At 39.7% G+C, this 13,205-nt stretch overlaps 1 non-coding gene across 1 annotated transcript; it reads left to right on the top strand.

Annotated features, from left to right (window-relative positions):
* The first annotated feature begins 9,401 nt into the window (after positions 1 to 9,401).
* LOC149751337 (small nucleolar RNA R71) lies at positions 9,402 to 9,510 on the top strand. The gene has a single exon (XR_016398411.1). It is a non-coding gene; the product is annotated as a small nucleolar RNA R71 (small nucleolar RNA).
* The last annotated feature ends 3,695 nt before the right edge of the window (positions 9,511 to 13,205 follow it).

Here is a 13,205-nt window from a genome sequence, read left to right as displayed (position 1 = left end):
TCCAAGTAGGAATTCCAGTCCTACTCCAACTAGGATTCCCAGTCCTAATCCAATTAGGACTCTAGGTATCCTACTCGAAGTAGGACTCTTGTTTCAAGTCCAATTAATTAATTCCCTTTGTTCCTTCTTCAACTTCTTATCAATCAAATTGATTACTTGTGATTCCTAATCACGATTTCAACCATCGGATCGGTCAATACTTCTAGTGTGTGTGACCCCATAGGTTCTATTCTGACTGGTAGTGAGATATATTGTGATCTCTATCTCAATATCATTGAAAACTCCTTTCAATGGGTTGGAACGATTCCAACTCAACTCATTAGGGTTTATCGATCATCAAGATAATCCCTATGAGTCCCACCATCCACCAGTGACACCTAGCAGCATGTAGTGGCTACCCAGCAGAATGGAATGATGAACCTCTAGGTGCAGTTAACGTGTGATACAATCCTACTATCGTGGATCCCTACAGGACGGAGGTCATGGACAACTCGTCAAACCCCATCGTCTGTCATATGTCAAGATTTATTCGACTTGAGTTCGATAGTGGAAAACTCCTTTTCCACTTTATATTACTGCCCTGGCCAAGGTCTTAGAACTCAGTCTAACAAATCACATAGGATCACTCCTCTTCTATCAAGGTCGATAGATTCCTTATAGGTGCATACCCTACTCCTACAGTGAACCTACTGCAGCCAATCTACACTGCATGGACCCATATGGCTAGAGACCATGTATGTGTGCAGTCAAACTACAATAACCTCACTGTGAGTAGCCGAAGCACCGCAGGTCAAAGGACCAGTCACACTACTGCAACATCAAGCAAGTCACTGACGAGTGGATAGACATCCAAGTGACTTCTTGTCTTGGTCACGCTCAGTACCCTTGTTCTCTAACAAGCACCTGCACTATCACTTCAGTGTCCCTACACTGTGGACTCAAGTCTCGTCCATCCAGAAGGAAAGTGATCTGTGCACTGATCGGATCGATCACCGTCCTCGTGATGATCCATTGATCAGGAGCATTTAGAAATTAATCACCAATGATACATGGCTCAAATTCTCAACTCTTGAGAATATGTATCATCATCTTATTAATTCCTTGGACGATTCATAGACACATAAATAATATGAATGAAAAAGATGCCTTTTATTTATTCAATAATAAACAGTCAAGTACAAAATTATGTCCCTAGAATCAACAATGTGTCAGCCAAATTGGCTTCTAGGGCATACATCTAACAATCTCCCACTTGCACTAAAGCCAATTGGTCATATATCTTAGGCCCATCTTCTCAAGGTGGGCTTCAGTCTTTTGCTGACTCAGCTGCTTAGTGAACGGGTCTGCCACGTTATCCGCGGAGTCTACTCTCTGCACCTCTACATATTTCTTCTCAACATAGTCGCGTATGAGATGGAAGCGCCGCTCTATATGCTTAGACTTCTGATGAGACCTTGGCTCCTTAGCAAGGGCTATGGCGCCATTATTATCGCAGTAAAGTGTTATGGCATCTAATGACATTACACCTAACTCTGCAATTAACTTTTAATCAGAAGGTTTTCACTGCACCCTTAGATACGGCTTAACATTCAGCTTCTAAGGTAGAATCTATAATGATCGGTTTTTTGGAACTCTTCCAATTTACTGAACCACAATTGCACATATTCTGATGTAGACTTTCTATCATCAATATGTGTGCATCCTTCTACCTTCAACTCTGATCTTCTCCCAAAGACCAAGAACATGTCCTTAGTTCTTCTCAAGTACTTAAGACTGTTCTTCACAGCTATCCAATGCTTCTTGCCTGGATCCGACTGATATCTGCTTGTGACACTCACAGCAAGAGCTATATCAGGTTGTGTACACAGCATGGCATACATGAGGCTTCCTATTGCCGATGCATAGGGAATCTTGCTCATGTGTTGAATCTCTTCAGATGTGTTGGGGCACATCTTCTTGGAGAGATGAATTCCATGTCTTAGGGGTAAGAGACCCCTCTTGGAGTTTTTCATGCTGAACCTCTTCAGCACCTCCTCTATGTACATCTTCTGTGAAAGGCCAAGCATCCTTTTAGATCTATCTCTATAGACCTTTATTCCCAAAATATAGGATGCTTCCCCAAGGTCTTTCATGGAGAATTCTTTTGACAACCAGACCTTAACCGAGGTTAGCATGGGAATATCATTCCCTATCAGGAGAATGTCATCTACGTACAGTACGAGAAAAACGACAGCACTCCCACTAACCTTTTTGTAAATACACGGTTCCTCTTCGTTTTTGATGAAATCAAACGTTTTGATTGCGTCATCGAAACGAGTGTTCTAACTCCGAGAGGCTTGCTTTAGTCCATAGATGGACCTTTGCAGCTTGCAGACCTTGTGATCTCCATCACTGGAAGTGAAACCTAAAGGCTGTTCCATTTAGATATCTTCATCAAGATATTCATTCAGAAAAGCAGTTTTCACATCTATCTGCCAGATTTCATAATCATGAAATGCTGCAATGGCAAGCAATGTTCGGATGGATTTCAGCATGGCTACAGGTGAAAAGGTCTCCTGATAGTCAATGCCTTCGCGTTGACTATACCCTTTCGCCACAAGCCTTGCCTTATAGGTCTCTACCTCTCCATCCGAACCTATCTTCCTTTTGTAGATCCATTTGCATCCAATAGGTACAATACCTTCTGGTGGGTCTACTAAGGTCCAGACTTGGTTGGAACGCATGGAGTCTAACTCTGACTTCATTGCTTCCAGCCATTTCTCGGAATCGATATCAGATATCGCCTCGTTGTAGGTTTTGAGATCCTGTATGTGATCCCTATCTCCCACTAGGAACATTTCCTCGGTATCCTCTTCTAGTATACCTAAGTATCTATCGGGAGGATGGGAGACCCTACTAGATCTACGAGGTGGTCGAGGGACATCGTGTACTGGCTCTGTATGAATGGGTTCAATAGGATCCATGACTCGTTGCTTTTCAGAGACTTTCTCTTCAAGCTCAATTTTCCTCCCACTGCCTCTATCAAGGATAAACTGATTTTCCAAGAAGATGGCATGACGGCTCACAAACACATTGTGATCCTCTGAGACGTAAAAATTGTATCCTAATGACTCTTTAGGATATCCTATAAAACGAGCGCTTATGGTCCTAGCCTCTAACTTGTCCGCCTGTAGTCTCTTGACGTGGGCCGGACATCCCCAAATCTTGAGATGACTCAGACTTGGTCTCTTACCATGCCATATCTCATACGGTGTGGTAGGAACGGATTTAGAGGGAACTCTATTCAATAAATAAATCGCTGTGAGTAAGGCATCTCCCCAAAGGAGCATAGGTAAATCAGTGAAGATCATCATGGACCTGACCATGTCCAACAGGGTCCGATTCCTCCTCTCTGACACCCCGTTGAGTTGAGGTGTACCCGGAGGTGTCCATTGTGAGACTATGCCGTTTTCTTTGAGATAGTCCCGGAATTTCCCACTAAGGTATTCTCCTCCTCGATCTGATCGAAGAGCCTTAAGAGGTTTTTCAGTTTGTTTTTCTACTTCATTCTTGAACTCTTTGAACTTTTCAAAAGATTCAGACTTGTGTCTCATAAGATACACATACCCATACTGTGAATAATCATCGGTAAAGGTAATGAAGTAAGAATAACGTCCCCTGGCTAGCACATCGAATGGGCCACATACATCTGTATGTATTAGGGTAAGTATTTCAGTGGTCCTCTCCCCATGTCCTACAAAGGGCAGTCTTGCCATTTTTCCTTGAAGACAGGACTCGCAAACTGGATATGACTCGGAAGTCAATGAGCCTAAAAGCCCATCTTTATCCATTTTGTTCATTCTGTCCTCTCCAATATGGCCAAGCCTGAGGTGCCACAAATATCTTTGGTTTATCTCATCTCTGGAACTTTTGGATCCTTTGGCACTCACATCTTGCTCGGTAACATTCACAGATACATCCATATGTAAATGATAGAGACTGTCAATCATGAAACCACGTGCGACTATTTTATTTCTCAAATAGATAGAACAGCAGTCTTTGTCAAATGTAAAAACATGACCTTCCTGTGCTAGATATGAAACAGAAATCAAATTTCTGCTAGCAACAGGTACATAATAGCAGTCTCTAAGTATTAAACTAAATCCAGACGGTAGTCGCAGATGGTAGGTGCCCACAGCCACAGCAGCAACTTTTGCCCCGTTGCCAACCCGAAGGGTTACCGCACCTTCCGCCAGCCTTCTACTTTCCTTTAGACCCTGCATGGTAGTGCACAAATGAGCACTAGAACCAGAATCTATAACCCAACTAGAAGTAGAAGAAACCGTTAGATTAGTTTCAATTATGAGCAAGTCTATACCTTCTGAAGGTGTGTCACCTTTCTTGTTCTTCAGGTTCTCGAGGTATGAAGGACAGTTTCTCTTCCAGTGGCCTTCGACATTGCAGTGGAAACATTTTCCTTTGTCGTTAGCCTTTTTCTTTTGAACTTCCTTCTTTGGCTTCTTGTCTTTCTTCTGCTTCTTAGCAGGCTTCTTTTTCTTCCAAGTAGACTTTCTCTTGGAACCAGAAGTCAACTCAGCAGCAAGGACATTGCCCCTTGAACCTTTCAAGGCTCCCTCAGCAGTTACCAACATGTTGATTAGTTCAGTCTTAGTGCATTCAATCTTATTCATGTGGTAGTTTACTATAAACTGACCAAATGAATCAGGAAGTGACTGTAGGATCAAATCCACTTGTAATTCCTTGTGCATGTCCATACCGAGCTTCTCAAGCTCCTCTAGGTCCTTGATCATGGTCAGACCGTGATCATGGACAGACTGCCCCTCGCGCATCTTCGCTTTGAAAAGCCTCTTGGACACTTCAAAACGAGCTGTGCGACTCTGCTCACCATACAACTCTTGCAGGTGTGCCAGTATGTCCCTAGCAGTCTTCATATTTTCATGCTGGCATTGGAGTTCATTAGACATGGATGCCATCATATAGCATTTTACTCTAATGTCATCATCCAACCACTTTTTATGCATCTCACGCTGAACATCAGTAGGACGTGTTGGTAGTGTGGGGATATCTGAATCGAGTATATAGCCTATTTTCTCACAGTCCAAAACAATTTTGAGATTTCTAAGCCAGTCTTTGTAATTGGTTCCGGTCAGTCGGTTGGTCTCAAGAATACGGGTCAAAGGGTTTGAAGCCGACATTGTATCTGCAGAGAGTAAAGATTCTAGTTAGACTTTTGTACTTGATCCTAATCTGTTCTAAGGTCTTTTAGAACAAATGTAACTCCCACTATTTTCTCGAATCCCTCACACTCCCCTGGTAGGGAAACGGAAATCCTACACGACTAGGGTTTCTAGTGGGTACTGCGGTCCCACCAATTTACATGCCACCTCACCTAACAGTTATTGGTGACACATAGATGGATGAGTGTACAACTCTTGTACAATGCTTCTCAAGCATGTTGCAGTGTAACTTGGTCTCTAAGCCATGAAGACCTCACCTAACAGTTATTGGTCCCATTTCTTAGTTAAGTCAGACCCACCGTATAACCGTAGGAATAAAGTCGTCATTGGGTCCTCACCTAACAGTTATTGGTGCCCAACCCCACCTTTACCCTACAACATCTCATGTCTATAGAGAGGTCCAGCCCCCCGATGCAACTTGACCACTGTGTCCAGCCGAGACAAATCAACATCAGAAAGGCCTTAGCAGCTCTACTACAGTGGAAGACCTATTGACTTAATATTGGTTAATCAGGTCTTAGTGTTTGCAACTTGAGCCCTTCATAAGAGGTAATCGAACAATTGGCCAGGTAAGCAGGTGGGAGGCTCCCCTTACTCAGAGAGTAAGGTCCTAATTAAGTAACCACCTTTCATGCTTTCCTAGACACCAATTAGATCAATTAATCTAATATGACTTGCTCATGTCGGTTCACTCTCGACTTGATTGAGAAGGTTTTGATTTAGGTCTCAATTGGGTTTGCTACATCACATGTAAACCTATCTACCCGACTCTCATTCACATCACATGCAAACGGCTCATCACAGGCAGTTATAATCGCAGCATCAAATTAAAGCTAAACTTTAAATAGGTGATGATCATGGATTCTAATTAGGTCGTATTACAAGCACATGCACATCAATCGATCAAGTGGTCTTCAACTCTTGAATTGGTTCTAAGCCTCCTTGATTCGATCCTTGATCAACTCTTGATCCCATCGCCATCAACCGCTTAGATCACCTTTCATCTCATGCCTTTGCTTCAACTTGATCGTTGATGTACATCACATCACAGAAATACAACCAGATGTAAAATAAAAATAAAAATAAATTACATCTCCTTTTAGGAGGCACGCAGGCCTCTCAAAACATCAAATAAGATGCATGCAAGCATCTGAAAAATTACATGACATCGCAGATCACATCGCAGGTCATTACATTTGATACCAAAAAGGGTTTGAATCCTATGATCATCACCGTATGCAACAATTATAATTTTCAGATCTGAAAACTAACTGATTATATCATGACATAGGTCGCTGATCATGCTAATCATGATTCTAAACTTTGTAATCCCATTAACAATGCAATTAGAATCATCTTTTTATCACATAAAAATCAGCATGCAAAAATCAGCACCCCTGAAAAATCTGCATGCAGAATTTTTCAGCATGCATGATCATTCAATTTTCAGATCTAATAAGCCTTTAGATATTTAATTCTTACCTTAATCTACGAAGCCTAGGCTCTGATACCACTGTTGGGAACCCGCCCATGCCGCTGATATTTCAAAAATTTTTCAGATGGCAGCGGAATCGGCATGCACGGGTTCGACGTTCATCGCATGAACGTTGTTTCGAGACCTTTCGTAATTAGGTAAGAATTAAAACTTTTAAAACTATTAGGAAGATCAAATCTTCACCTTGCGCAGGTAGATGATCACCGCAAATCTGAATTCGTGGTTTTGGAAGAGGGTTCGCTTGAAGCCGTTCAAACGTCCGGCCTCTACGGGTATCCACACGAAGCAGGATCCGATCCAAGCTTTCTATCTCACCGGGGTGCTAGCTCCCTTGCAGAGATGGCTTTGATGGCTGATGTCCTCTCTTTCAATCAACTCTTGATTGCACTTGAGAGGAGGAAGAAGAAGGATGAAGAAGAGGAAGAAGATCAAATCCCTTCGCAGCTTTCTCCTCTTCACACGCGCTGAAGCCAAGGAAGAAGACCAAGAGGAGGGAGACGCCTCCTCTTCTTTTCCCTTGCTGATGGCGGCTGAACCAAGGGAGGGAGAGGGTGGCCACGTGATGGAGAGGAGGGGGATTCCTATATTCATTAGGTCAGCCCCCAAGAGTCCTCCTTTTATAACATCTAGGGCTCCTACAAGTTAGGAGCCCTTGATGTATTACCAAGAGGGGCGCCGGCCCCTCTTGTTGCCGCACCAAGAGATCCAAGGAGGAGGGGCGTGAGCCCCTCCCTCTCATGTTGCCCTAATCCTCATCTAATGAGGATTGGGAGGCCCTAATGTGGTTTAGCCTTAATCCAATTAGGCTTAGCCCAAGGGTGAACCAATTTGGATCCAATCTAGGCTAGTCCTAATCCAATTAGGACTTGAATGAACCATGACTCAATTGAACTCTTCAATCCTAATCCAATTAGGAGTCATGTTGATTCATTAGATTAATAATTAATTTAGACTTAAGGAATCCTAATTCAATTAGGATGTATTTAATTTTAGTCCTAATCCAATTAGGACTCTATTTGAATCCGAAGTCCTAATCCAATTAGGATTTCTAGGAATCCTACTCCAAGTAGGAATCCAATTTTAATTCAAAATTTCTAATCTCATTAGGATTGTAGGAATCCTATTCCAAGTAGGAATTTCAGTCCTACTCCAACTAGGATTCCCAGTCCTAATCCAATTAGGACTTTAGGTATCCTACTCGAAGTAGGACTCTTGTTTCAAGTCCAATCAATTAATTCCCTTTGTTCCTTCTTCAACTTCTTATCAATCAAATTGATTACTTGTGATTCCTAATCACGATTTCAACCATCGGATCGGTCAATACTTCTAGTGTGTGTGACCCCATAGGTTCTATTCTGACTGGTAGTGAGATATATTGTGATCTCTATCTCAATATCATTGAAAACTCCTTTCAATGGGTTGGAACGATTCCAACTCAACTCATTAGGGTTTATCGATCATCAAGATAATCCCTATGAGTCCCACCATCCACCAGTGACACCTAGCAGCATGTAGTGGCTACCCAGCAGAATGGAATGATGAACCTCTAGGTGCAGTTAACGTGTGATACAATCCTACTATCGTGGATCCCTACAGGACGGAGGTCATGGACAACTCGTCAAACCCCATCGTCTGTCATATGTCAAGATTTATTCGACTTGAGTTCGATAGTGGAAAACTCCTTTTCCACTTTATATTACTGCCCTGGCCAAGGTCTTAGAACTCAGTCTAACAAATCACATAGGATCACTCCTCTTCTATCAAGGTCGATAGATTCCTTATAGGTGCATACCCTACTCCTACAGTGAACCTACTGCAGCCAATCTACACTGCATGGACCCATATGGCTAGAGACCATGTATGTGTGCAGTCAAACTACAATAACCTCACTGTGAGTAGCCGAAGCACCGCAGGTCAAAGGACCAGTCACACTACTGCAACATCAAGCAAGTCACTGACGAGTGGATAGACATCCAAGTGACTTCTTGTCTTGGTCACGCTCAGTACCCCTGTTCTCTAACAAGCACCTGCACTATCACTTCAGTGTCCCTACACTGTGGACTCAAGTCTCGTCCATCTAGAAGGAAAGTGATCTGTGCACTGATCGGATCGATCACCGTCCTCGTGATGATCCATTGATCAGGAGCATTTAGAAATTAATCACCAATGATACATGGCTCAAATTCTCAACTCTTGAGAATATGTATCATCATCTTATTAATTCCTTGGACGATTCATAGACACATAAATAATATGAATGAAAAAGATGCCTTTTATTTATTCAATAATAAACAGTCAAGTACAAAATTATGTCCCTAGAATCAACAATGTGTCAGCCAAATTGGCTTCTAGGGCATACATCTAACACAACCTTCCTAAGCTCAATTTCTTCTATCTTCCTAGTGAGGGCTGCCATTTTAGCGTGAAGATCATCCTCAGTTCTGAGGTTGTAAAGGCCTCCCTGTACAGAGCTAGTAGGCTTAGGCAAAGACTTGTTATTTCTATCCCCGTTATCCCAAAGTTGGGCAGTCTCAGCAAGGGAATCCAAATACTCCCATGCCTCATCAAGTTGTTTTTCTAAGAATCTACCATTGCACATGGTCTCTACAAACTGTTTCAACTGTGGAGATAAACCTTCATAAAAGAAGCTAATGGTTCTCCAAGTTTCGAATCCGTGATGAGGGCATGAGAGAAGAAGGTCTTTAAATCTTTCCCAACATTCATAAAATATTTCATTATCTTTTTGTTGGAAATTGCTGATATGTCTTTTCAAAAAGTTGGTCCTTTGTGTGGGGAAGAACTTCTTTAAAAATTCTCTCTGCATATCTTGCCAATTTCTTATTGATCTAGGTCGCAAAGAGTTTAGCCATGTTTTGGCCTTATCCTTTAGAGAGAAAGGAAACAATGTCAACTTGAGGACATCCTCGGTGACATTTGGCACTCTAAATGTAATGCTCAATTCTTCAAAATCCTTTAAATGAAGATACGGACTCTCGGACTCTAACCCGTGAAACTTGGGCAGCAATTGGATTACTCCTGGTTTGATGTCAAAATGTCCTACATTATCAGGAAAAATTATGCATGAAGGCTGACTAGTCCTAGCCGGTTGTAGGTATTGTCTTAAGAGTCATAACATGGGGTTCTCGTTCTCGATTGTGGTGACTCCCCGCATCTTCATTTAGATCAGCCATCTCACAAGGTGTGAGATATTGCGAAGGAATTTCAGAGGTATGTCCTAAGGGATGATCTAAAGTTGTACGACTTAATCGACCGGTGTCGTCCCTATTCCACTTTAACATGCAAAATAATTCCCTCTCTTTTTTTTCTTTTTTTTCTTTTTTTTTTTAAAAAAAAATAAATATAAGTACCAACTAAAGATACCCTAAAATAAAAATCTATTTACAATCAAACATGCAACAAAACATTACACCTCAATTTCTAATGTTTTTCTTAAATTTCTAGACAGCTCCTAACTGGTTTGAAGAGGGCACCTAAGCCTCCAATCCGGTCTAATGAACCTAGTTGACCAGGTAAGCTCCCAGGTAAGTGGAGGGGTCACGATGCGTTCGCAAAGGTCCCACTTAAAACCCACTTGCCTCGAACAGATGAACTGTCTCCCTTATAGAGACAAAGCTTGCCTAGACATCAACTAAGCCACAGAGCGAAATTGGTGCAACTTTCGGTGGTCTTCGTCCTATTGAGCTCGAATGTCCTTAGGGGCCAACGTCTAGTTGATTTTAGTTAAGCTTAGGATATTTATGCACTGGGGTGATTTTTGGGCTAAGGACGAGTGATGAAATCCCGACCTTATCTTTTTAAATGGGTTCTGCCCTTAAAATATTTTATGCTGATGCCTTATACTATATGCAACAATCAAGAGATTTTTTTTTTAATGTTTTATGATATGACATTAAATTTCATTGAATAGGTGATCAAGCAAATTATTTATTTATTTTTTAAAAATTTATGAGTTGAAGTCTGAAATTTGAAATTTAAAATTTGAAATTTTAGGTTTTCCCTCTTTTTTTTTATTTTTTTGAATAATCACCCTTGATCTTTTCTTAAAGTTTTTTTTTTTTCTTTTCAATTTTTAATTAGCAACAAGGGTTAATGAGATATGATAACAATAAAATTCTGATTCTAAAAAAATAAATGCAGAAAATTCAAAACAGAAATCAGCAAGATTTTATATTAATCTAATGGTCTTAAAAGTCTCAGAATGTCAATCAGACCGTTCAGATTATTCAACAATGTGTCGTGCACTATCTGACCAAATTTGAGTCAAATCAGACGGCTAATTTCTATGATATCAGAGTTTGATGCAAACTGTGCGGGGAATTAAAAATAGTAGTAAAGATGCAATTTTTTTTTTTTTCAAAAGAAAAATACTAACTACTAAGGTAAAAAATTAAATCTAAAATTATGCTAATAACTCAGCCGTTCCCCGGCAACGGCGCCAAAAACTTGATGCAAAAATAAAACTGTTCTCCCAAGTGCAGGAGAATCGCACAAGTAATATAACTCGGAAGTCCGAGGTCGATTCCTCAGGGAACGAAATATGGATTATTAGCGTAATTTCAGATGTAATTTTTAGTTGATCTTTAGAAATTAAAAGCAGAGAATAATATGTGATTAAACAACGTTCAAGATATAGAGATGGCTAGGGATCCGGAATCCTCCTTAACAATATTACTTTCAATAAATAAACTTACCACTTAGCACAAATGCTATAGAAAGAAAAAAAAGACCTCCATCCATTCTGTAGCCCAGAGGCTGGGATCTAGGCTAAGTTTGGACAAACTTTTAGAAAACACAAGTTAAATGGACCAACAGGTTTGATTCTAATAAGATTTTCAGTCTAATCCCGTAAGAATATCCAAAAAGGCCTTAAGTGAGATAAATAACAAATATAAGCGTATTTCTAATGAATTGCAGTATCTGTCTTTTTACAATACCATTATTTGGAACAACTAATACTCAAATTTCATGGCCTATAGGGTTATCCCGAAATGTCAGCACGTAGAGATACACTTAAAGGATATTCAGTCTTTTAGTTTAGCAAATAACCTAGGAGGAAATTGCTCTAGGTTGAGAAAAAGATAGAGGTTAGGGAGAAGAAGAGTGATTTTGATATATGTAATATGTTTATTTGATTACTACTCCTTTTTTTTGAATTAAGATATAATTGTACTACTATGTACTTGTATATTTTATTGTTATTTTATAATGCTATGTTAATATGCATATGTTTATTCAGTTGTTATATATATGTATATATTATTTAGCTGTTATATAGCCCTTGCATATGTGGTGCAGGTGTTGTCCAAGAGAACCCAAGAGCTAAAGGAAAAAATTCAAATTTTGCAAAAAAAAAAAAAAAAAACAGCTATACAAATATAACAACTTAGTATCTCATTCAAAAAGGCTAGTCAAAATGTATTATTTAGATCTTTTGACCTTATATAAATATCCAAAATCTTTCAAATAAATAAATGATGTAAAAATAAATACATGCTTGCATGGTTTTTGACATGCTCCTTTCATTTAAGTCCTAGTATTATCACCAGGCTAAGGTTCCAAATTTTATCAAATCCAATCATAAATATTATAATCAATCCATGGTCAACCATAATGTGCCCAAGCTGCAGTGCCCCCTAATCCACGTAATATCTTTGTCAAACATTTGAAGAGGATGTAATTTTTGACGAGGATGTAACTTTTTGACCAAAGTCTGCAGGATTTGAACTTGAAATAAAGGAGAAGTGACACATTTGAGGCTTGAATAGTGTTACTCCATCAAGAAATATAGCTTTTGTGAAATGAAACTAGAGAATGAGACAAACATCAGAATGATTCACCTGTCTAGGTTAGATTTTTCTTGCTGCTCTTGATGGTGAGGAGGAGAACCTTGCAGTTACTAAGAGGCACTCACAAATATCGATTCCTCCAAATGGATTGAGGCTATAGAGTCTAAAATAGATTTCGTGAAGGCTAATTACGTCTGGATACCTATTGATGAGTAAAACCTTATGTATACAAATGAATTTCAAAAGAAAAAACGAGAAATATCCCTTAAGATCATATTTAAAATTAAAATTTTTTTGTCAAACAATTTTGATATGAAGAATCTAAGTGAAGCTAATATATTCCTAGGGATGAAGCTAATCAAATCCCTAAAAGAGAAAGCTCTCTCCCTTGCTCATTCTATTAGGAATATGATTGAAAATTTTGGTTGCTCTAATCGAAAATCTATAATCACATCATATGATCCTAGTGTCCACCTTAAAAAGAACTTAGGCTAGCCTATTGATCAAATTAGATATTCTTAGATCATTGAATATCTTTTGTACATGGCAAACAAGATAAGACCTGATATTGTCTATGTTATAAGGAGATTGAGTAGATATATTCAGAATCTTAATCAATCTCATTGGACTACTCAAGAAAAAATATTCTAATACTTTAAGGGAACT

This window comes from Phoenix dactylifera, chromosome 14 (genome assembly GCF_051530095.1).
Source record: "Phoenix dactylifera cultivar Ajwa chromosome 14, Ajwa_hap1_PhDact_Kaust_v1.1, whole genome shotgun sequence".
Lineage (NCBI taxonomy): Eukaryota > Viridiplantae > Streptophyta > Magnoliopsida > Arecales > Arecaceae > Phoenix > Phoenix dactylifera.
The sequence above is the reverse complement of the archived record's forward strand: the minus strand, read 5'-3'. Positions and strand labels throughout refer to the sequence as shown.